We start from the raw sequence: 26,308 nt of genomic DNA, 5'->3' as shown, positions 1-26,308 counted from the left end.
TTGCTAAAACAAAACACCAGAACTCATTTATTTAAACTCAGTTACCCGAGTCAGATTTTAGAGCTCATGTGTTTACCCTTAGTGACCCGAGTCAGAATATCAGAAGCCGTTAGTCTTCACAGACGGGATGGTGCGATACTATAGTTTCTATGCCAGAAGTACGTGTTGACACGGTCAGTGTTTAACCCCCAGTAACAGGTTTATTGCACAGTTAATTTGGGAACTACGAGTTTATATAACAAAAAATATGTCGGGTCCAAAATCATCATTAACGCAATAATACTGAAATTTAGTGATCCTGTTTTCTAACAAAATTATTCCAATTATATCAAATAATCAATTATTAACTAACAGAATAACCCACACAATTTTTTTTAAAAAATAATTAAATATAGAAATAGCATTAAAATAAAAATATCATTTCCTAGCAGTTCAAGTAAATGTAAATAATCATGAATTAAATAAATAAACTAATTCATGGAAAAAAAATATCATGATTTCGTATTTTCCTAATATAAATAAATAAAGAAATAACAAATATGAGCCAAATTAACAGAAAAAACCTAAATAAACAAAATATCATAAATCAAATAAACAAAATAATAAATATACTAAACTACAAAAATGATGGTCAACATAACCGCAAAAGTCGGAACAAACTTTTTAAATAGTATAGGAATGTTTTTTTAAATAATAAAATCCAAATTAATTAGATAATTATGTAAACCATTATTGAAAATAAGAAATTTGCATAAAAATAGAGTAGTCAATGTATGTTTTTCAAAGATACTTCTACTATCATCATCAACATATAAAAATCAGCATATATACACCTTTCTATAATTCTACTACCATCTAATATTATAATCAAAATAAAAAAAAATAAAAATAGAATATTGTTGAAACAGTACAATAAAATATAACAAAAAATATATATTCATGACCGGAGACAATAAACTAGGGAACTATATATGTTCTAAATTATGTAACATTTTTTTAACTAGGTTCATAAACTCCAATTTGTCCAATAATTTAGCTTGCTAGCATTGAAAGCTTTGACCGGTGAATTATATCACTTGAAAAAATCACTGATAAACTTATTTTTAAGTAAAAATGTTTGAAAAATCTAACAAAACTAAAGGTTTATTAACGGCGAACAACATAAATATTTTTTGTTTTTGTCTGATTTCCAGGAAGATGGAGTTGTTTCAAAGCTTTCAATCAGTTGTTTAGTTGATAATTAATTAAGGCAATGCCAAGTAAGAGTTGCTTTTTGATTAACATAGTAAGTTACATTTAGATTAAAGTAAATAATTCTTTTATATATTTAAATAAAAATGTAATTTTGATGACTAATTTTTATGGTGAGAATTAAGGTTTATTTATTTTTATTGAAAAGAACTCCTCAATTTTTATTATAAATAATTGCAGTTATATATAATTTTTTTGAAAAAATAAGTCATAAATTATATTAAAAAATAAAAATCAAGTACAAAGATCGACGTCAAGGCAAAGGCAAAACAAAGAGCAAGGCAAAGCATATATGCAATGCCATCTCCTTTGGAAAGAAAGAGAGATGCTTATAATTACTGTATGTATTTTTGCTTTTCAACAAAGAAAAAGTTGGCGGTGTTACACAAGCAAGCATAAATTCTTTTATATAATTTTTTGTAAAGTTAACAATTTTGATTAATATATAATAAATTTAGTCTACTTTCAACTAAATGTAGAAGATATGTTGTTGTTGTTGTTTATTGAAGAGATGTGTTAGTTTAAGACTCAACGATTTATTGATTTCAAATTACTTGTTTTTAATGAAAATTAAGGGATTCACCTCAATGAAATAGCTAGGTTCAATGGAAAAGGAAGAAAAAAATATATATATTAGACATGCCAATTTAAAGAAATTTATAACACAATATATATACATATATGAATAGCTCATTAATTACTAGCTAGGTATTAATTCTCACAAATGATTTTAAATATCTTAATTCTGTCACTAATCCCTTAATTTGGATCGCTGGAGTTCAATGAAAGCAAAGCAATTATATATCCAATGCCCAGTACTCTCCTCAAAAGAAATTATTAAAGCCATGCATGCTTTATAATTCTTTAGCAATAAAATAATAGTAAATAATTTATACATAAATTAATTTGGTGGTGTTAGATAGACAAGCAAGCACAAATTCTCTCACTCATGCCAGTTATGTATATAATATCCCTCTCTTTAATTATAGCTAAGTCTCTCTCTCTATATATAAATAAGTCCATGCATGGAATTAATTAAACGCACCAGGACAAATTTAAACAAACAAGCACATCGGGAGCGTGTGGGATTGTCTCATTAAATATGGGGGTTGCTGATATGATGTTGCGGGTTGTGTTCTTTGTTGTGTTGTGGGTTGTGTTGTCCGTTGTTATACCAGTGTTTGGCTTTGTTGTTATGATATATATGGTTTTGATATGGGTTGTTCTTATGATGTTGCGGGTTGGTCTTGTGATGTTGCTGATTGCTCATTGGATCAATAGGGATCGATACAGGGATTTGCAAGAATTCCTAGCAACCCCCCAGTTAGTTGATATAATAATACTTGCCTTTCAGGATGTATCGCCGGGCGTTGCTATTTTGATGTTGTGGATCATGTTGCGGATGTTGAGGGATCAGATGAAGAAGAAAACGGCGAGAGTGAGGAATGATCTCACAAAGTTACAAGAAAGGCTAGAAATGGCCTACCGCAAGTTGGAGTATGCTGATGAGGAGATGATGATTGTCCCGTATGGCACCACCAACACCTTGTTTCATAATTTGAGAGGTATACATAATGACTTGCAAGACTTAAGTGATGAATTATTTAAGCATGAGGATACATTGGCGACAATGGCGACAATGGCGATATATATAAGGGTTCACGGGGTAAGTTGTTGTTATTTATTTATTTATTTATTTATTTATTTTTTACTTTATTTATAGAGTGGATAAACCACTGCAGGTACGTTGTTATTCTCCCTTCATTTATGTATACCAGCACCTGATCTATTTTCCCCAGCAAATTAAGAGTCAAAATAAAACTCTTAATATTATTGACTATAGATTGGAAGAGATTTTCAAACAAGAGTTAAATGATGGTTTGACTTTATTTAATCTTAATACCACTGTAGTAGAACATGATACTGATCTAGTTGGTGGAATAAAGCAGGATACCGAAAACCTAGTGAAGAAGTTAATGATCACCTGTAGTTCTCCGGGAGTCCATGTTTATGGGATTGTTGGGGAGAGAGGCATTGGCAAAACAACTCTAGCTAGAAAAATCTTCAACCACCAAACAATTAAAGATAAATTTCAGTCGCCGCTACCGATATGGGTAGACGTTCACATGAATTCTACTTTTCATACAATATTGAATTCCATCATAGATAAATTTGGTGGTGATTCTACGAGCACCACTTGTTGGCCTGATCTAAGAAATATTTTAAATGATTTAATTAGAGGCAAGGAAATTTTTGTGGTTCTCAATGATGTTAATGATTCAGAAGTATTGGAGGAGATGAGTAACTTGATCTTTAAGAACCTGGGTTGTATTACTAATAATATCTTAGTCACAACTAGGTATGAAAGTGTCATAACTCACGAGGGCATTTATAAACATAAGTTGCCATTATTGTCCGAGGAGGATGGTTGGGCCTTGATGTGTAAATTATTATTTCATGATGGTGAAAAGGGGAACATGCAACACTTTGAACAAATAGGTAAAAAGATTTTGAACAAGTGTAATGGCCTTCCACTTTCAATCAAAACCATTGCTAGGATCCTAAATACTAAAGAGAAAAATCATAGTGATAAGTGGGAGAAGGTCCTAGAAAATATTATTGTTTCACTAGAACCCTCAAATAAAACACTACCTAAGCCCGTTTATTTTCTCCCTTATGAGAACTTGTCGCCTTATATCAAGCAATGCGTCATATTCTGTGCTTTCTTCCCCGAGGATTATATCTTTGAGAAGAACATTTTGATCCAACAATGGGTTGTTGCTGGGCTTGTGAAAAAGCCATCAATGTCGACAAAAGAAGAGAAGGGGAAGATGCAACTTTTGGAAGAAGTAGCAAATGATTACTACACGGAATTACTTGAAAGCAATATTTTACAACCAGCTGCTGCAGAATGCTTTTATTATGATGATAAAACCATGTGCCAAATGCATGGTAGTATGCTCTCGTTTGATCAACATTTGGTTCAAAATTATGGTTATTTTCAAGGTGATGTAAAAGCATTGGAAGAAGCCGTAACTTCCACCTCGTCATCTTCCACACCAAAGCTACATCATTTGGTAATCATAAATAATGCACCATTGAATGTATTTCCAAATATTGTGAAAAAACAAACATCGATGAGAACGCTCATCTTCACAAGCAAGCTTGAAATAACCAAGCTACCCAAAGATCTCTTCCAAAAGCTCAAGCTCTTGCGGATTTTGGATATAAGCGGCTCTGATTGTAGAGTCCTACCGAACTCTCTATTCAAGCTCGTGCACCTGCGTTACCTAAATCTCTCACGTTTGCCCATCAAGACACTTCCAGATGCCATAGGAAATCTCATCAATCTACAACACTTAATCCTCGGGTACTGTGGAAGTCTACTAGACCTCCCTGAGAGCATTACAAGATTGCATAACCTCAGGAGCATCGACCTTCACCAAACATCACTGTTGGGCATGCCACTTGGGATAAGAAACCTATCTCAATTGACTAGTCTCATTGGATTCGTGACAAGTGACTCTCCAAGTTACGAAAAATTAGAAAACATTAGCTATCTGAAGGAGCTACGAACCGTCCACATTGTGAATTTGGAGGTTCTCGATTTTTATGGCATGGTACTCCAAGAAAATATTAATCTCACTGATCTCACACTATCTTGTCGAGGAGAGGGTCAACCATATGAAGGCGAGAAGAAGAAAATGCAAATGTGCTTTAAGGGTCTAGAGCCTCCGTCCGCATTAATCCAACATATCAAGCTCAATGGTTACTTCGGCCTAAAATTCCCTGGATGGATCATGTATTCATCTTTTAGTAAATTGAAAAGCCTTGAGTTGCTCAAGTGTAAATATTGCACAAAACTTCCATCGTTGGGCGGGCTTCCTTTGTTAGAACATGTTCGTGTCGAAGATGCATGGTCCATAAAGTACATCGATTTAGGCGTTTTTTCGTGGAGCAATTTACCTAGCTTAAAGTTATTAATACTGAAAGACATGCCAGAGTGGGAAGAATGGACATGGGAGCCATGTCAATCTGATTTGGTGATGCATGTCCTGGAATTACTGGAGATCATCAACTGTCCAAAGCTCAGGTCCCTTCCTCAAGGTCTTGCTTACCATGCAAAAAGTTTGGCCACTCTCACAATCTACAAAGCACACAGCCTTGAAAAAGTCGAAGGATTCACATCAGTAAAAACTGCCATGTTCTTCAGCAACCACAATCTCTCCATTATCTCTGGTTTTCCAGCAACTTGCAATTTCAAGATTGATGATTGTCCTAAGTTGGATGTTTCATTTCTTCCAAAAACATCCCTACAGAGGCATGCATTTGCATCCTTGTAAGGTAATTGCAACTTCTCTCTCTCTCTCTCTCTCTCTCTCTCTCTCTCTCCATATATATATATAATAGTGCTAATTAGTGCATGTTTTCTGTGCAGGTGGTTCATATTCTAAATTCAAAAGGATTCTGAATCTATGTATCTCCTATTGGCATTAGTATATGTTAGTGCAATCGCACTATTATTGGCATGATTTAACACCCAGTCAAGATGAAGTGGTAACCTGTGTGACGTGGCATAATTGATGACATGGCAAAGGATGGTGACATGGCAATGAGTTTTGACTTGGAAGCAAATATTTTAAAGATCTTGGAAAAGCTATTTTTGGCAATGTATTACAACTTCAAGATAAGATCATATCAAGACCATATTTAGATGATTTGATTGAAGACTAAATATGGATGGAGCTTAATTGAAGAAATAACTATTAATGGTATGATTGAAGACTATTGATGGTATGATTTGAAGAAACCTTAATGAGGATAATTGAAGACAATTAAGGGCAAGATTTGAAGATATGCCTATTGTTGGCATGATTGAGATGATTGCTTGAAGATCTTTCTTAGGAAAATTTGAAGGCCAAACTTGGGTGAATTGAAGATCAAGTTTGGTAAGTTTCATGAAGACGCACAAAGGATGCGCGCCCCTTGCGAGGGGACTGCGTAATGAGGAACTGAGAAGGCAGGCTAGTTACCGCAGTCGGAATCGAGATATTTGGCTGCACCAACTCGGACTAAGCATGACCGGGAGGTTGATGGGTCTTGAGGTCGTTTGCAGCGTAACCAGAACTCAGTCAAGTCAGCAGTCGGGGCCATGTTGCAATTCATGTTACAACAGGAGTTGCAACAGCTAATTTTGGAAGGTTTTAAATTAGTAGCTGCGGAGATTCTAAAAGAGATATGTGCTATATTTGGGACGTTGAGGCGTCTATATAAGCTACTTTGCTCTGAGATTTGGTGTATCACTTATGGAGGAGATTGTGTGAGCACTAGACAATCTAGAGAGGGTAGTGATCTTCATTGTTGAGAGTGTGAGTGACAAGTGTTTATACTCATTTATTTTCACCTCTTTTAGTGGGTTATTTATCTCCAGGCTTGACCCCCAAGACGTAGGCGAGTGGACGCCGAACTGGGTTACCAATCTTGTGTGTCTCCTTCTTGTTTAGTTTGTGTGAGATTTTCTATGAGTTCTTGAGTGTTCACTAAACCACAAACCACATCGACAGAATTAACAAGTGGTATCTGGTTGTCTATAGAATTATTACCAGTTCTATACTTTCTCTGTGAATCACTGTAGGAGGATCATCACGTTTATATAGATTGCAATAAATAATAAATATATAAATAATGTATCTATATGTTTCATTCTGATTCTATCCATTCGTGTGAATAATAAATAACGCATTCCTCCTGCATATTCCCAGAAATTTAGTATTTTTCTGCATATATATTGCATATAAGGAACACATAAAATGAAGGCATATTGTCGTTTTTCACATGCTTGGAAGTCCAATACACTGAGAATTTTACTACTAAACATGTTTGATCTTAGAATTAATTGTAGAGCTCCAAGATGAAATTTTCTAATGAAATAATTGACCATTTTAGGGAAAAAAAGAACTAGTCTTGAAAAAAAACAATCTAATCATGAGACAATTATGTTTTTTTCTTTTAATAAAGTGGATAAACCAAAAATTTATTAAGAAAGAGAAAGAAATAGAGAGAACCGAGTGCAAAAGAAAGAAAAGTACCGAACATAAGAAAAACATAAAAGGTTGTTATCCTCACTAGGAATGAGAATAACAGAAACAGGAGTGAAAGAAAAGACAGTAATGAAAAAGAGGGAAAAGATAACGAGCTAAGCCGGCGAAGTTAACCATTTGGAGACACAGGCTTGTCCAGCAATAATAGAAGCAAATTACTCCTGGCCAGAGGTGTGCGCCATATTGCCTATAAGATTAGTGGGTCTAGAACTCAAGAAGTTAAGGGAACGCTTGATCCTCTGAAAAACATCTGAGGGTTCCTGCTGAAGGGACTCCGAATCTGCAGAAATCCAAGAGAGAAGCATATTAGCTGTCTTATAGAGGGTAGAGGAAATGGGTGAGTGGTTTTTGTTAAAAATACAATTGTTGCGTTCCAGCTAGATATTCCTGAAAATGGCTCTAGTGCAGAGATCCCAAAGAATCCTGAAAGTATGATTCAAAGAGGGAATCTAATTGGTCCAGATATTGGAAACAGAGGATGGAAGAGTTTCAATATCTAATAAACATAAGAAGAAAGACCAAATTCTCTCTGAAAAAATACAATCAATGAAAAGGTGGTCCATTGTTTCTGAGCTATTATGACATAGAATACATGTATCAGTGGCATTTGGATTGCAACCTTTTCTAAGTAGATTCTCAAGAGTAAGAATTTTATTTTCCCAGGCAAGCCAACAGAATAAAGTTATTTTGCTAGGGGATTTGGTCTTCCAGAATTTGGAGTAAAGTTGACTGCCAATTCCTAAATCAATAAGGAAGTTGTAGAAGGATTTGACAGTGAAGGTTCCATTTCTATCTAAAGACCAAGTATAGTAGTCCTCTTGGTCATTTGCACAGTTCAGAATAGCATTTAGAATTATGGCAAAATCGTTAGCTGAGGCTATTCCAAATGGATTACCACATGAATTAAGTATATGAATAAATTGTCTTAAAATAATCCAAGGGTAAGAACAGTCCAAAAAAAGTGAAACCCAACGATCTTTTGGAGATTGACACTCAAGCCATCTATCAAACCAAAATAGGGTGTTATCTCCATTTCTAATTGATTTGATTATGCAAGAATGAAAGGAGGGTAGGATGGCATTAATTCCTGTCCAGGAGGAAGATTATTTCTTGGTGGTTGATGAAATAAGATGCCAGGTGACTCTCTTATCGCGTAGTTGGCATTGACGATCTTGGTCCAACAAGAGGCTAGCTTGGTTGTGATCTTATACCACCACTTTCCAAGCAAAGCTTTGTTGAAAACCTGGAGATCAAGGATTCCCTAACCACCCATGCTACAGGGTCGACAAATTCTTTTCCAAGAAATCAACCTAATTCCCTTAAAACCTAGATCCAGACCCTTCCAAAGAAAATCTCTCCTGATCTTATCAATATCATGGATGACCCAGGCTGAAATTTTGAAAACTGACATCCAGTAAACTAGGAGAGATGATAACACAGAGTTGATAAGAGTAAGTTGACTCCCCAGAGAAAGATAGATTGCTTTCCAGGGTGTGACCCTAGTGCGGACGGATTCAATTAACTTTGTCCATTCTTGTCGTCTAGGTCATCTACCAGAAAGGGGAATACCCAGGTATGTAATGGGTAGACAATCTCTATTGCAATTGAGAATTCTTGCTGAAGAGGAGTGTGATTGGCAACCAAAATTCACGGAGTACAAACAACTTTTCAAATAGTTAATTAAAAGACCAGAACAACCTTCAAAGATATAAAGTATTAATTTAATAATTTTAAGGTCTTCATGCCCACCAGCAGAAAATATAATTAGATCATCTGCATATTGTAGTTGACAGATGCTATTTGAATGGTCAAGCTGGACTCCAACCAAAACTTTGGAATTAATAGCATGATTGAACATAGCACTGAGGGTATCAGCTGCTAAAGCGAATAGAAGGGGAGAAAGGGGATCACCTTATCTTAATCCTCTTTTGAATCGAATATAACCTGAGGTGTTCCATTAATGAGTATTTGTGTTTGGGCAGTTTTGAGAATGGTGTGTATCCAAGAAATTCAGCAGTTGCCAAAACCTCTAGCTTTTAGAATCTCAAGAAAAAAGTTCCAGTCTAGTGAATCAAAAGCTTTAGCAAAATCAACTTTAAAAGCAAAACTGAGAAGTTTCTTTTTTTGAAGATTAAAAATCACTTCTTGGGCAGCAATTATGTTATCTGCAATGCATCTACCCTTAATAAATCCAGATTGGGAAATGTCAACTAGGTCACCAATCTTATGACTCAATCTAGAAGCAAGGATTTTGGAGATGATTTTACAAGTAGAATTGATAAGACTAATGGGTCTAAAATCTGTGACCTCAGTTGGGGCATTTGTTTTGGCAATAAGAGCAATGTGAACCCAATTAAGTCGTTCAAAGTTAATGGAACCATCATAGAAATCATAACATAGATTGATGAGGTCCTCCTGAATGAAGCTCCAGTGTTTTTGAAAAAAGAAAATTGGGAAACCATCTAGACCTGGGGCCTTATCCGCATTTAAATCAAACACGACATTTTTAATCTCATCAGTGGAGAATGGAATTTCAAGTGAAGAAAGATCAACTCTATCTTTGTAATTGAATAGATAATGCCAATATAACTGGAAACGATGAGTAATTGGGTGCCAAGTAGGGTTTGAAAATGTTCAGTGAAAACTTCCCCAATTTCTTTATTTCCTTCAATCCAACTCACGTACCTACTAATATGAGGGATAAGATTTTTATTCCTTCTGCCATTAGCAAGTAGATGAAAAAATTTTGTGTTTGCGTCACCCTCTTTGAGCCATGTATTTCGAGATCGTTGTTTCTAATAAATCTCTTCTTGTTTTAGCAAAGTGTGTAGTTCAGATCGTATCTGAGTTAAATGATTGGAGTCTTCCTCAAAAAGAGGTCCTCTTTCGTGTAAGTAATCAAGCGAATTTAGTTCTGAAAGCAAACTTTTTTTTTGGATATTGTAAGCTCCAAAATTTTCTTTTGCCCAAAGGCGTAGATTTGATTTAAAAAAAACAAGTTTTTTAGAATTATGTAAGCGCCACATCCATCAAAGTTATGATCCGACCACCAATCATGAATTAAATTTTCTAATTGATCATTGGTGTACCGGGATTTTTCAAGTCTGAAGATTTTAGCTCGAGATGGGTGATTACCAAATTCCAGGTAAATAGGGGGAATGATCAGAGCCAATTCTTGGTAAGGTACTTTGGAAGGTTCTAGGAAATAGCAGTAGCCAGTTATGAGAATAGAGGAATCTATCTACTCTAACCCATATTGGATCAGATTGTCCATTAGTCCAAGTGAAGTTACGGCCATGTAATGGAGGATCAATAAGATTGAGATCACCTAGGAGCTTTTGTGAGTTAGCAATATCCCTAGGATTAGGGTCCTTTATTTTTATCTTCCAGTGAAAATAAAGTATTGAAGTCTCCACAGATTAACCAGGGTATATCGTGTAAGTTTCTAATTGTGTGGATTTCGTTCCAGAAATCAACTCTGATGAGGGTAGCATTAGGTCCATAAACACTAGTGCAAGCCCATTTAGTGTTAGTGAAGAGGTTTGTGAACTCAATAGTAATGGAGAAAGTTCCTTTGTGAATTAGGTTACCATTAACCTGGGCGCAATCCCAGGCAATAATAATACCACCTGCGGTGCCTATGGCAGGGAGAAACCCAAAAGAGTTTAGTCTCGACCCACCAATAGATCTCCAAATAGAATAATGAATGTCTTGGAGTTTGGTTTCTTATAAACAAACAATATCTGCTCGGGAAGAAAATATGATGTATTTAACTAAGTGGCGTTTAGAGGGTCTGCCAAGACCAAGAACATTCCAACAGAAAACAATCATTAAAAAATGTACGGGTCTAGTTGTCAGATCTCGAAGGAGATCCGATCGTGAAAGATGAAGTTCCAGCCCTAGCGGATTCAAGTTTACGAACTTTTTCTAAGCATTTATACTTATGGTTGGGAGAGCCTTGAAATTTAACAACATAAGCATTGCTATAATTAAAGAATTGTGCATCAATCCAAGAAAAAAAACAACTGCATTAATGGAATTAGACATACCGTCTCTAGGATCTTCAGGGACTTTTTTCTTGGATGATCTGTGTGGGTGGGGAATAAACCCAGCTTCTTCATTCCAATGACCAGAAGGTTTCTTAGGTCGATCGCTCCTTCTGATTTACTTCTGATTCTGGTGTTGTGTGGAAGGGTTTGCAGGTTGCTTGTTAGATAGTGAAATGGCAGGAGCCGTCTTAACCATCATATCTGAAGAAGATTCCTTTCCACTGAGTAGTGAGATCCCGGAAGCTGTCAATTGATCAGCGAAAAGATCTTCCTTGTGAATTCCAGCTTCTAACTGTGAAAGATTCTCCTCACTCAGAATATGATCATCATCTGCTATCACATCGATATGGAAGTCGTCATCAGCACCCCAGTCTACTAACTCTTCATCAGAGTGAACATTCAATGGGGTATTAGGAGGAGAAGGATCCTGAGAGTAGAATTTATCTGAGTTGATGCTAGGTACTAGGGACCAACCTCCATGAATAAAAATCCATTTATATCCCTCAGGGGTAGAAATCGACGGCGGTAGGGATTTCAAGTGAACAGGTAACTCATCAGTATTTGATTTAGCAGAATCCATAGGAATAGAGATCTCCTTGCCTTTAGATTTAGGTAAAGAATCTGAAATTAAAGGATCATGAATAATCTCTATATTAGAATCCATATTTGGATCAAGATTGACACTATTTGAATTGGGTTTAACTGAAGTTGGTTGGGTTGAATCAACTTGAGAATTGATGGGATTAACCTTATCCCGAGGCAAATTCAAATCATCTAATGAGAATGATATGATCTCAATGGGATTCATATCCCAAGGCACAGTCTTTAATTAGGTTGAAGCAACGTGAGAATTGATGGGATTCACCTTATCCCGAGGCAAGATCAATTCAGTAGAAGAAGATGAAGTGATCTCAGTGGGAATCATATCCCGAGGCACAATTTTCTCAATAGAGACCAAAGTTTGAATCTGAGTGCCTCGAGATAAGTCCTGGATTGAATTATTGAGAGAATCAGTGTTATGATATCAAGGCGATCCAGCCACCAACAAGGTTACAAGATAATCAACAGAATCATGATCTCGATGCACATCGACGGCTGTTACATGATCTGCCATCACATAGTTGCTGTGCATGAGCAGTGTGTCCCCTTCCTCGTTTCTCTCATGAGAGATCGGAGGAATCTGGGGGACCACTGTGGCTTGCTCACCGGAACTCCGACTCCCCTTACCCAAAAGCGAGTCGTCAAAGTTCTCAGCGGTAGCTCAGGGTTTAAAATATGAAGCCATCGGCCGAGAAGAGTGCCCAGCGACTGGATTCTTCTGAGAAGAAGGGTTGTGAACCATCTTCGAACGAATGACCGGAACGCTGTCGTCTTCAAGCCGGACTTTGAAGCTTCTCACTCCCACATCCACAATCATCTCTAAAGGAAATGAGGTGGGTGATTTAAGCCTCACTAAAGCTCTCATATGTTCAAGAGACACATCTTCTTTTTTTTTAACGAATATCAACTCCCCCAGCGGCTTCAAGACTGCGATGATGAAGTCCTAGTTCCAGCAATGAAGAGGAAGGTTGGATAATCTGATCCAATTATAATTATCGGCGGCGACAGCATGTGACCCGAATTCCGGTGTCCAGTGGGAGAGGCTAATGGTGCAAGGACCGTGTTTAGTGATGAATGAAAGCTGGCCCTTAACAATAGCCATGGCTGCTCTAGCTGAGAATAAAGTTATCGCCAAACGGAATGATGTTCTCACATTGATCAGTATTCAGTTGGGCCGGAAGCGCATCATGGAGGGATTGAACACTCGCGTTTCCAGAAACAACCTTGATGATCACCCATCTCTTAAGGTCTTCTTTTAATTGAATGGTGGCTTCGGAAATGGGAAGAGATACCCTGAGTGAAGGTATCTCTAGGCTAGAATGATGGCCTGGAACGTGTAGCACTGGCTTAGTAGGTGGCGAAGGCTTAGTCAATTAATGGTTCTCCCAGAGAATATCTGATAATAAGTATTTTTGTGGACATCTTGCAGTGAAGTGTCCAACACCAGAGCACCGGTGACATGTGAGTTGATGATGACAATCTTCAATTTTATGGCCAGATCTAAGACAGCGTTTACAAACTTCTTCATTCTTCGGCTAGCGACAATGCTTTAGCGAGGAAAGAAGTGGTGGAAAAGAGCTCTCAGGTGGTGGGAAAATATGAGCAACATCAGCGAATGTGATACCGTCCTTTATATAAGAGTTTTTATTCTTCAAGGATGTATTCGCCTGAGATTGGGTTTGAGGGACTAAGGATGTGGCATTGTCAGAGCGATGAAGAGTAACAGATGAGCGAATATCTCTACGACCGCCACCGTAAGTCTGACGAGCGCCTCAGTGAGATCCGCTATGATAATGGCGAGCACCACCACGAGCTCCACCATGAGGCAGACGAACGCCGCCATGAGCTCCACCATGAGGCAGACGAACGCCGCCATGAGCAAGGCCATTCAAGTTTCTTGCAAGATGATAATATTCAGTTTGCCGTAGAAAAAATAAAGATTCTTCATACCTATTGTCCTGACATTATATTGCCACAAAGTCACAGAAAAATTCAACAAAAATTATTCTCATAAAATACTATTATAAGGGCTGCATGATAAGTCATCAATGTGCTCATATTGCACTGCCCAAAAAAGGTGGTTCTAGGCTTCTAGCTGATCCATTATAATCTAATTGGTTAAAGTAAGGCGTTGAAAGGGGGTAATAGTAACACGCATCCAAAGTGACTGGGCCACTCGCATATATAAATAGTTGATGCATATAAAACAAACATCTATGATTAAAATTGGAGTGTTAAAATTCGAACTATTCTGCGAAGAAAACAAGGATTTCAAACAACAGATATTTTTAATATCCCTGAAACTATTTAGAAATCTTGCACTGTGGCCATGAGAATCCCTAGTGAGTATTAGCATTCTGTCTGTATTGTAGTTTGAATCTTATGAAGATGAAGAATGCAAATATCAGTATATATACAGAAGTTCACATACAACGAGAAAAGAGGTTTGCTCCAAGAAATGAAATCTTTTGACTTATTAGACATAATAAATGCCATTCAAAACTCATTTCATAAATATCATAAATTCAAAGTGGTTTGGGTAAGTGCTCTTACCGAGTCCAATGTTGAGAAGCCATTTTTGCAACAAGCAACAAACAGTGGGTATAAAGAGGCGAACGGGGAAAACAGCTCCTCTTCAACTTCACCAGAATTTCCATAAGCATTTTCAAATTCACTGAGGGTACTAAAAGCACGTTGAAGCTGTCCCAGTGATGCATGCGAATATATTTTTGAGAGGTAAGTTTCTGGGTTTGGAGCCCTCTTCTGACGCAATGAGCGCCTCAGGATTGACCAAGCTGCATCTAATAGAGTTGAATTATAGGTTCTGCCAGCAGTACCAAGTGCCGACACAACTAACCATTCATCTACTGAAAGCAGAACAGGTGGTCTTGCATTTTCACCACGACCAATCCACCGAGCAAGAAATTCCAAGGCAAAGAATGCCAATTTGCTATGATCTGCTTGCAATGCAACATCGGCAATGTAGTTACACAAATTCCACGGTGGGCACAGGGATTTGTTCTGTTCAGTTGTCTGAAAGAAATAAAAACAGAAAGGCCTCAAGGTTATGGAAGACAGATAAACCCAATTAGCATGCTTATATGCAACTAACTAGTTAAAATGTGAGAAGAAAAAAGTACCGACCCAATCTCTCAAATATGACCAAAATATGCATGCATAGTCACAACCACATATTCTACTGAGAATCTCATATCAGAATCGTAAAATTCTACAGACGGAATATAAGAGACAGCCAGCTCTGGGTATCAAATTAATAATGTATACCTTGCATTATTTCTCTATTATTGATGCCAATACATTCAATCTCCCTGCAGTAACACAACACGGAACACAGTATGTGAACACATTCATTGACACCATGTACCCAGATTTCAGTTTCAAATCCATGTACTTCAGGGCTTAATCAATCTGATTCATGGACGTACGTAATTAGCAGGCCAATAACCAAATTGTATGAATCATCATCTGGTGCAGTGCCTGTCTGCATCATCCTGATGTTAATCAATAAAAAATCATTCAAATAATTAAGTAAAAAGTCTTTGCTAATATAGAAACACTGTTCAAAGCGAATTGCTTCTTATATTCCAAAGTCATAATTGCAATACCATCATAACTGAGTATCTAACTCTTTGATGAATTGTGCTCCCAAGGAAGGCCATAGGCATATAAAACTTGAAGTTTCTTACATATTTTTCATCATATATAACTGAATATTTTACCCTTTAATAAATTTCTTAATTAGTGGTTTATTCACTTTGTAAAAAAAAAAAAAATCTCAGCATGCTTAAATTTTTTTAAATTGACATGTTTGGATTTCTGTATAAAAATAAAGTGGGCAATGTATTATTTTCAAAGATAATTCTACTATCATCATCATATAAAAAATCAGCACACATCTCTCTATAATTCTACTACCATATAACATTATAATTAAAAAAAATTTAAAATAGATTATTGTTGAAACAGTACCATCTAATTTTTTTTAGTAAAAAAACAAGAGATATGTTCTAAATTATATAACAATACTAGTTTTTTTTTATTTCTTTTTATTCATAAGCTCCAATTCGTTCCCTAATTAAGCTTGTTGACATTGAAAGCTGACCAGTGAATTATATCATCGGAAGAAATCAATGATAACCCCATTTTTATGGGAAAATGTTGGAAGCATCTCACAAAATTAAATGTTTATCAATGGTGAACAACAAAAATATTTTTTGTTTGTATTTGATATCTAGGAAGATGGAGTTGTTTCAAAGCTTTCAATTAATTAGTTGTTTAGTTGATGACAAATTAAGTCAATGCCAAGCAAGAGTTGCTTTTGATTAACAAAGTAAGTTACATTTAGATTAAAGTAAATGATTCCTTAATTTACAAGTTTGAATAAAAATGTATACTTGATTACTAGTTGCTATGGTGAGAATTAAAGTTTATTTATTCTTACGGAAAAAGAACTCCTCAACTTTTATTATAAATCACTACAATTAAATCATATTAAAAAAGGAAAGCAAGTACAAAGATCTACATCGAGGTGAAGACAAAAGAAAGGCAAAGCAATATGCAAATATGCAATGTCATCTCCTTTGGAAAGATAAAGAGATGCTTATAATTACTATATATATCTTTGTTTTTCAATAATAAAAAAAAAGTTAGCGGTGTTACACAAGCAAGCATAAATTCTCTTATATAATTTTTGTAAAATTAATACTTTTAATATAATTTAGTCTAGTTACAATTAATTGTTTCTTTTTTTTTATTTTTTTATTTTTGACAAAAGTTATAATTCATTAAAGAAAATATGTTGTTGTCGTTTATTGAAGATATGTATTAGTATTGATTTCAAATTATTTTTGCCTTGTAAATAGGGGATTCACCTCAATGAATATTAATGGGTTCAATGCTCGTGCAAATTGAAAAAAAAAAAAAAATTTAATAACACAAAAGTTATATAATATATATATATATATATATATATATATATATATATATATGAATAGTTCATTAATTACTAGTTAGGTATTAATTCTTAAATTGATTTAATTAAAATATCCTAATCCTATCACTAATCCCTTAATTTGGATCGCTGGACTTCAATGAAAGCAATGCAAGGTATATATCCAATGCCCAGTCTCCTCAAAAGAAATTATTAAAGCCATGCATGCTTTATAATTCTTTAGCAATAAAATAAAATAATAGTAAATATTTATACATAAATTAACTAGACAAGCAAGCACAAATTCTCTCACTCATGCAAGTTACGTATATAATATCCCTCTCTCTCTCTCTTTAAATCTATATATATAAGTCCATGCATGGAATTAATTAATGCGCCAGGACAAATTAAAACAAACAAACACATCGAGAGCGTGTGGGATTGTGTAATTAAATATGTGGGTTGTTGATATGATGTTGGGGGTTGTGCTCTCAGTTGTGTTGTGGGCTGTGTTGTCCGTTGTTATACCAATGTTTGGCTTTATGTTTGGCTTTGTTGTTATGATATTGCCGGTTATGTTGTGTGCTGTTCATATCACATGCTGTTGGAAACAATACTCCCAAGGTCTTAGATCCACTCAAAATGCAACACTCAGGGATCTCAGGGAGTATTGTTTTGATTGCTTTCTCCCACATTTGAATTTAATTGATTTATATTGTGCAGTCGAGTTTGCATGTGTGTACATCGACAATGCACAACCTAAGTGTGTGTGTGGTAGGGGAGTTTCATAGTGCACCCATCTCTTTTATAGTAGTTTGAGACTGATATGCATGCTCAAGACATAGCCAATGGCAGTTCACCTTAGTTGCATTGATTGCATTCTTGAGTTTAGAGAATTTTAACATTGGAAACATTTTCATGCTCTTTTGTCCTTGAATTTCTAGGAATTTTTGCCCGATTGACACTGTTGCACTACTCACTCTTTTGAACTCTTTGGAAACTCATGCTTGATGTATACAGGACTAGTTATAGTTGTTTCTGTGTTAATTCTAAACAAAAATGGAAAAATGAAAAGAAGGAACAAAAATAGTTTTATTATTTATTTGTGCTTGTTGGGGAAATACGCCACCACCTATGAAGTCATGAAGCTACCTCATAAGTTGATACTAGTTGGTGCCCTAATGAGAGAAAGAGCTATCTCATAGGATGAGTGAAAAAGCCACCACTCCGCAGAAAGAGCTACCACTGAAAAGTGTGAAAGCCACCCTTAGCGCCGCTTTGGAAAGGGGTTACCTTAGAGGATGTGAAGCTACTACCATTTTTGAAATTTTTGTGTAGATAAACAAGTCCCTTGTACTTAGAAAAATGAGGAGTATACTTTGGGGTTGTTTTGAGTGAGTTCATACACTTTACACGATTTCGGTCTGTTGTCCTTTTTATTCAAGTTTTTAGCTAGATCATACGATTTTTCAGATTAGTATTGAAATTTCCCCGTATATGTAGAATGCACTCTTGTATGCTTTCATGAACCTAAGGTTAAGCACCTCCAATGTTTCCTCATCTATGCATATATCGTTTTTAATCTTTGCTTGAGGACAAGCAGAGCTTAAGTGTGGCGGAGTTTGATAAGTGCTTTTCAGCGATATTAATACGAAGTGTTCTTTCCTGTGTTTCGAGTATTACTTTTCCCGAGTTTAACGCTAATAAGGGTGTATTTATGTTACTATGCAGTGAAAGGGTTGTGAGGCCAATTATGAGAGAAAGAAGCCAATGTGGGTCGAATGCACTAATTTTGAGGAAATCTGCTAAGGTTCAAACACGAAAGACATCGGGTCGGGTTCCAGATGAAGGAATGTGTGCCAACCTCCTTGTACTCGAGTGCCAAGACAACTATTTGAGGGGCACAAGGGCGTACTACATTCAAGCATTCCGACTTGTGCATATTAAATAAGATCTCCACCAACATGTCCATTATTGAAAAAGCAAGGCGATCCACGACGTAAACGTGTTCCTCGCTTGTGTTACCTCGATGAAAGTATAGATTCGAGTATTTCGTGACTAAGCATCAGAGGTGGTACTATAGGAAAACAATGTAGTAAAGATATCGTGAGCAACACCGCTTACACGCCGAGAAAAACAGAAAATCGTAGAATCCACACGAGCGTGTGGAATTGGGCGGTGGAAATCTCCACAGCCTGCAGTGAAAAATCCATAGGGGCTGCTACACGGGCGTGATTCTCGATTCCAAATTTCTTTAAAAGTCTCGATTTCACTCGATTTCAAGATTCTTTCTCTATCTTTTCCCAACATGAGAGGAGGACTGCTGCTAGGGTTTTGAGAGAGGTATCTGTAGGGCTTTGAGAGGCTCCATAGCCCGCGCATCGCGCACGCTACTTGGAAGAAGGTTAGTGGGAGAGATTCGAGATTTCATCGGTACCGATCCGGCGAGGCGTATCCTAGGGCTCGGACAAAGTGACCCTTGGACGAGTGTAGGACTCTCCACAAGACCATCACTCACGTACTCAATGAGGGGTTTTCTATGGATGCTTTTGTTTTTACATCTCGATTTCCTCGATTGTATCTAGCTCCATGGAGAGCTAAACTCTCTAGTGGGTACTTAGGTATTTGTGAACTCTAGGATGTATTCGCTTCATTGAACCTCTTTATTATGCTTTCAATTAATTGATGTTTATCGAGTTCCAATTTTGGAGACTTGATTAGTATGAATACTCTAGAGCGACACTAGGGGTTGAGAGTTCTTCCTGGTAACTCTTGTGAGCGAGTGACACACCAGCGAGAGTATAGACAAGTTTGCTTTAGACGAGGGGTTGAGAGGGTGAGTGAGCAGAAGTGAGCTCCCTTCTCCAACAGGGCGGATCATCTTACCTCACGCTCCAAGAGTTCTCTGCGCCATAGTAGAGTGAATGGGCTAAGATGACTCCGCTGGGGCTTAGTCGAGTGCAACGAGTAAAAGCATTAAAGTGATTTTAGCACCTAGGGCTTAGCGTACTAGGGATCTTCAATCTGGATCAAAAGGGTTAGGTCTATACATGGGGAATATGGTTTATCACTTGGAACTCTAGAGCTCATTGCACTCTATGAAAAGCAGGTTGAGAGGTTATTCAAATCTCCTCCGGGACATGTACAGAGTTAGGCATGGTTGATCTTTAGATTTAGGATCATGTAATTATGGACTTTCCCACGACTCCCATTGCATCAATTAGGAAGCATAATGAGGGTTCTTGCACTTGAAATGACTGTCCTAGGCGTAACTCAATCATCCGCGACCCCATCTTTATCGATTGCCTTACCTTCTCCTTTCCTTGTGCCCTCTAACTTGTTGTTTTTATTTTCGTTATTTCATATTTTTGTCACACTCATCACTATTTGTCTTCCATATAGTTAAGAAACAACTTAAGTGTCTTTTATTCTACTGCGTGATGACCGATACCCACTCATCCCATTATTACTTGACACTGCGGCATTCATGCGGTTTACACGATATACAGACGTGTCGCTAGCAAATCCATGTATTAGCCGCTATATATATATATATATTAAATTTTTAAATTAAATTTAAGGGCTGAAAATGATCTCTAGTTTTTATGATTTATTTAAATAAAGATTATTAACGGTAAAAATCTATTCCCTCGAATTTCATGTATAATTTTTTATTTAAAAAACTTTTAACAAGTTTGAAAACTTTGTAAAATTTTATTTATCTATTTATTTATTTTAGATATTCTATTATCCTGAATTTATGGATAATTTTTATTTAGATACTTTGTGATGTCAGCAAGTAGTTTGGGCATTACGAAAGTCATCACTAAATATGTTTAATTTAATTTATTTTATTTATTCATAAATAAATCAAAGCAGTGTAATAGAGCTGTCTGCTAATTTTTAATAAAGCCAATAAGCTTAATATAAACTTTTTAATTGAGTCGCCATCGCGCATAATCATCTTTTCATGGTGTGAGCATCGCACATGTTGGTTAAAGGACGAAAAGAGTGCTAATGTGGGCCCCAGTATCCGGTGAAGGCTAACCGACAAAAGTGGTATTTTGGAAAACGTTTCTGGAATTTTCTCGATATCGATCAATTTCTTTTATTAATAATATATATATATATATATATATATATATATATATATGTATACGTATATATATATATATATTGGACGCCGCACGAAAATGCGATGGGATTGTACATGTGTCCAAACTAACCCAAAACATGACTAGTATAAAATTCGCTTAGAATGAATTATTTAGATCCATGTTGATTGCTATAACTTTTAAAACATGTATTTCTTAAACTATATATTTTTCTAATGAAGAATAAGTGTTTTGTTTTTAATTCTAATTTTATTATACTATTTCTACTTTTAATTGATCTTTTAATATAATGGGTTTGGGTCAATGTCTTAATATCCTTCTCCAACTCTAAGTTTTAATGCCATATTTGAAATCATCATAACCTTCAAGTTTTAATTAGACTAATTAATTCCCCCAAAAGTTATAAATAACATCCATGCTCTAATTTCCCAATTTATTTCTTTTCACTTAATCACTTATTCTGCTTTCAATATTTTTATTTTCCTGTTTATTTCCTATCACTTTTTATCACTAAAATAAATCTCGGTGATTATAACAACGACAGAACCAATGTTGTGTAAACGAGATCGACCGCCGCGATTCAATCGGGTTCAACCGAATCGCTACTAAACCGGTCCTCTAGGGTACACACAAAACACTAAATAACCGGACCGGGCGGTTCAACCGGTGAACCGGTTGGACCGGACCAACCGGTTGGTTTTACTTAAAATTTTAAATTTAAACTGCTTTTCTTATAGACAAGATATTATATACTCAGTATTTTTATTTCTAATTTTATTTTGTTGTTGTTGTTAGTATTCTTATATTTTATTTTAATTATTTATTTTTGAATATTTAAGTGGTAATGGTCAGTATCTCTCAGATATTTCGTGACTAGATCTCAATTTTACGTATTAAAGTAGCAAGACTAGTAACCTTTATAAAGGCGATATAACTTTATAATATGCAATTTTGTATAATTTTTAATTAATACTTATAAATTTTCAAACTTTTATTTATATGAGAAAATATTAAATCCGGTCGAACCGGCTCGCTCAACCGCTTACAGACCACGAACCTTATTACATTTATCACGGCCTGCTACAACAAGTCCCAGCTTTTTAAAACATCGGGTGGTAACTTTCATCGTTAGTGGATATGACTAGCTTATCACCATTTCTCTCGGCGTCGGGTAGGAAATAGGCGAGTGTATAAACTCTACTAGAAAACACAAAAGAAAGAAAGAGTGAGAGAGAGAGAGAGGAACACGACACGAATGACAAGAGCTTTGCTCGTGAGCAATGTTGTTTCGAATCCCTGAAATCGAATCCATCCGGGTTTGTCTTTTCATTGATTAGGGAACCCTTGATTGGGAGTCGAACCGCTTGGATCGAGTGCAAGAGTTGCCGTATTTTGTTGTTTTGATCGCCGGATCTCACTGTGGGATTGATCTTTTGAGGGAGATTGGTCGTTTGAAGGATTTGCGTGCAGTGATTTTGTTTGCTTTTGGAAATTTAGGCGTCGCTTTGCTTCACCCGCATTTCACAATTACAGTCGTAAGCCAAATGTACTGCGAATCGAAATTACATCGTATTTTAACTTATATCACTGTTGCTCGCTGTCGAAACGCAAAACCGACGTGCACGACGCTTTCCAAGTGTTTGGTTTGATTTAAGTTGTGTAGGTAAGAAACATCACCACGTAAAAATAAGTGGTGAGGATTATATATATATTTATTATAATTTTATTTAATATTTCATATAAAATCTATTTTATTTATTTAAGTTAATGTAATTTATTTGTACTTTAAATAGATTTAAATTAATGGATTTTATTTATTTAAAATATATTTGTCATTTAAATGTCATTTATTATACTTGATTTTAATAGATCCGAGTTGTATCTTAATTTCTAAGAAATCCGCCCTTAATGTAGTGCTTGATTTGGTGAAAAACAAATGAGAAAATCAAAATTTAGTAGAAACTTTTCTCCTCTATTTACTTATCCACTACATAAAATACATCTTTACATTTAAGAATGAATTAAAAATCAATTAACTCGCGGCATTCAATCACCTTTTAAAAGCATCACTCCCAATTCCATGGATAATCAACAAAATAGTTTAAAATCCAGAATCAAAACTTACTTAAGAAGATAAACAATGATCCAATCACCTAAGTAAGGCAAATATTAACACAAAAATCAAAAATCAAACAGGATCATGTGGTTAAACCATATCATCCCAAAAACCTAAAAGCTAAAGATCGCTCGAATGGAATGGAAGATGACCTGATGCTAAGTCGAGTCATCAACCACGGGTTTCAAAATCAAGTACAAACTAGAAGGGAGGGACCAACTCGAGGGATAACCTCGTAATCCTGTGGAGGCTTTCAATGGACACGCTGGTGAGAATCACATCGCCCCATGAAGCATCCTCACCGGTGACTAGAACGGGTTGCAGCTTATAGGAAACTTCACGAGATTGAATGGGGCTCGGAGAGCTCGGTGAAGCTACGATAGAGGAGAGAGGGCAGCTTTTGTTGGAAACTTGGCCAAAATCCGGGCAAGATGATCGGGCACGAATAGATCGCCCAAAGGACGACGTGAGCTAAGGGAGTAAAGAGATCGCAGGAAATGGAGAAGAGGATTGTTTCATTTGGCCCATGATGACCGGAAGCCGCAGATGAGGGTAGGCTTTATTCTGTTCAAACTGTCGTGATTACTTTGACGACGGCCAAATTGGCCGTAGAGTTCAAAATGCGCAATACCCAAAATCGACTGCACTTGGTCGATATATCCTCTTCACAGAAACAACCAAAAGTCAGTATTTTTCCTATAAATTAAATTACATTACATCAACTATGCGGTAACCAAACAAATTTCCTTTAGGGTTTGTGAGTGAGGGAATTTGGGGAGGGATTGAGATTTGTTTGAGTGATGGATTTTTGGTTTATATGAATGGTAGTATGGGTAGAGGGTATTTGCTCGGATTGGAGCGAGTGTGAGATGCGTCTCCTTGAGATTTCTAGGACTTTTCGATCGGGTTAATATGGAGTGGAGCAATGAGCGTGGTTTTGAATCCCATGTGAGTTCTTTGTGTCTCTTATTCCTCTCTAGTTTTCTAATTATTTTGTTGTTGTTTTGCTGACTGGTTATCTCGTTATTTAGGAATCAAAAGTTTAATTTGGCATTCCATTCATTATAAGTATATATATATATATCAAGCATCCAGATAAGAGAGAGTTTTGGACACGTGGAAGCGCACGTCACATGGACTTCTTTCTTGGATTTGACGAGATTGTAGAGAAATATAAACTATCTTGTCCATTGGGAATATGCTAAACTTAGTCTCAACAGAAATGAATGAGTACCGAGTAATAAGAATCCAAGAACAAAGAACTCGTGGATAAACTCATATTGTTTAATTAATGTGACATTATTAATTAACCATCTTGATGATGTGTTAACTTATCAAAACTTGTCATATTGATTGGAGAATAATTAGTGTGAATAATTAGAGATAAAAGTAAAATTTGATGCGGTTTCGTTAAAATGGAAGAAAGTAAGAATCTTAGTGGCATGATATATATTTTTGTCATATTTCTGCTGCGGGATTGATAGAGACTTGATAGGATAGATAGAGAGAATATTTGCATGTCTATCAATCGTGGTGTTTTTGAAATAGATTCTGTTCTATCATTCAGTTAATTATATTTATATATATATATATATTATAAGAAAAATAGAAGTTATTGTCATTAACTCCTCGACTACACCATATTTTGATATAACCTTAATAAATTAAATGAGGAACAATGTTTTATGGATTGAGGTCCGCGAGGCCGATCCATGGTATTCAACAAGCTGATCTTTTATTTTACCCATGTTCACGATGCCTACGAGAAATAGGAATTTGAGAGAACTCCACACGGGCGCGTGGACTATCCACGCCTGCGGTGGAAAATTCCACATGGGCGCAGAAAAACCCACTGTGCCCGTGAAGTCGCCCGAGACTCAACCCTATTTAAAGCCGATTCACGCCCGATTTCAAAGATTCTCTTCTCCAACTTTTCAACCTGAGAGAGGGCTTCGGCCAGGGCTGAGGGTATTGGCCAGGCTTTTCCTGGAGAGGCTCTACTGCCTATGACATTGCGCATCGCTTGGAAGCATAGGTATTAGGAGAGCTCTTACGCTTTTCAGCACCGATCCGCGAGGTGCATCCTAGGCCGGACAAAGGGATCCATTGCGACGAGTAGAGGACTCTCCACAAGACCATCGACACAACCATCGAGGGAGCTCAATGTACGATTCATTGCTTTTACATTCTCATTTCTTTGATCAGAGCTAGCTCCACTGGAGACCTAAACTCCTAGTGGGTACTTGGGTATTTGTGAACTCCTAGGATTTATTCGCTTCACTGAATCTCTTTATTATGCTTTCAATTAATTGATGTTTATTGAAGTTCCAAACCTAATGCTTCACCCAGATAGTCATTTCACCTAGAGGACACTAGGATTGAGAGTTCTTGTCGGGTAAACTCAGGAGTGAGTGACACACCACGAAATGCTAGACAAAGCTAGGTTGGAGATGCTTGAGAGGGGTGAGTCGAGAGGTAAAGGAGTGTCCCTCCTCCCGACGTGATAGATCTCACCTCCGCCCCCGGAACACTTTCGCTACTACAATAGAGCCCGAATGTTCTATGGGCCCACTCCTCCGCGGGGCTTAGAAGGCGAATACAACTGAGGAAGCATTGTGCCATCTTAAGATTCTGCGCTTTAATCGCTAGTGACCTTCCACCCCACCAGCGGGTTAGGTCTATAATTAGGGAAGAGATTTATCACTGAACCTTTAGAACCTTATTCTCAATACAACTCTAAGTGCGCGAAAAGTGCGAGGTGTTGAGATTGTTCGATTTCTCCCGACATGTATAGAGTTAGCTTAGGTTGACCTTAGATTTGGACTAGCGTAATGAAGGATTGCCACGACTAATTATTGCATTGATTAGAAGCATAATAGAGGGTTCTCGACACTTGAAATGATCGGGTCCTAGGAGGAGCATTATCCGTACCCCATCTTTATCGGACACTTACCTTCCTCCTTTACTCAGGTTTCTTTAATACTTGTTGGATTTTTACTTTTGAGAATTGAATCATTGTCACACTTATCACTATTGATCTTTGACACGTCTGAATATGTACGTAAACCGCAAGTGTGGGTCGGGTGTCGGGCAATAATTACCCCGTGAGTAGGTAGTCGAATCCA

At 36.5% G+C, this 26,308-nt stretch overlaps 1 pseudogene; it reads right to left on the bottom strand.

Annotated features, from left to right (window-relative positions):
• The window catches only part of LOC120250583, a 34,067-nt pseudogene extending 17,902 nt beyond the window's left edge, over positions 1–16,165 (bottom strand).
• Positions 16,166–26,308: the final 10,143 nt, after the last annotated feature.

Source organism: Dioscorea cayenensis, chromosome 19, assembly GCF_009730915.1.
Source record: "Dioscorea cayenensis subsp. rotundata cultivar TDr96_F1 chromosome 19, TDr96_F1_v2_PseudoChromosome.rev07_lg8_w22 25.fasta, whole genome shotgun sequence".
NCBI lineage: Eukaryota > Viridiplantae > Streptophyta > Magnoliopsida > Dioscoreales > Dioscoreaceae > Dioscorea > Dioscorea cayenensis.
This window is presented reverse-complemented; position numbering and strand designations above follow the sequence as displayed.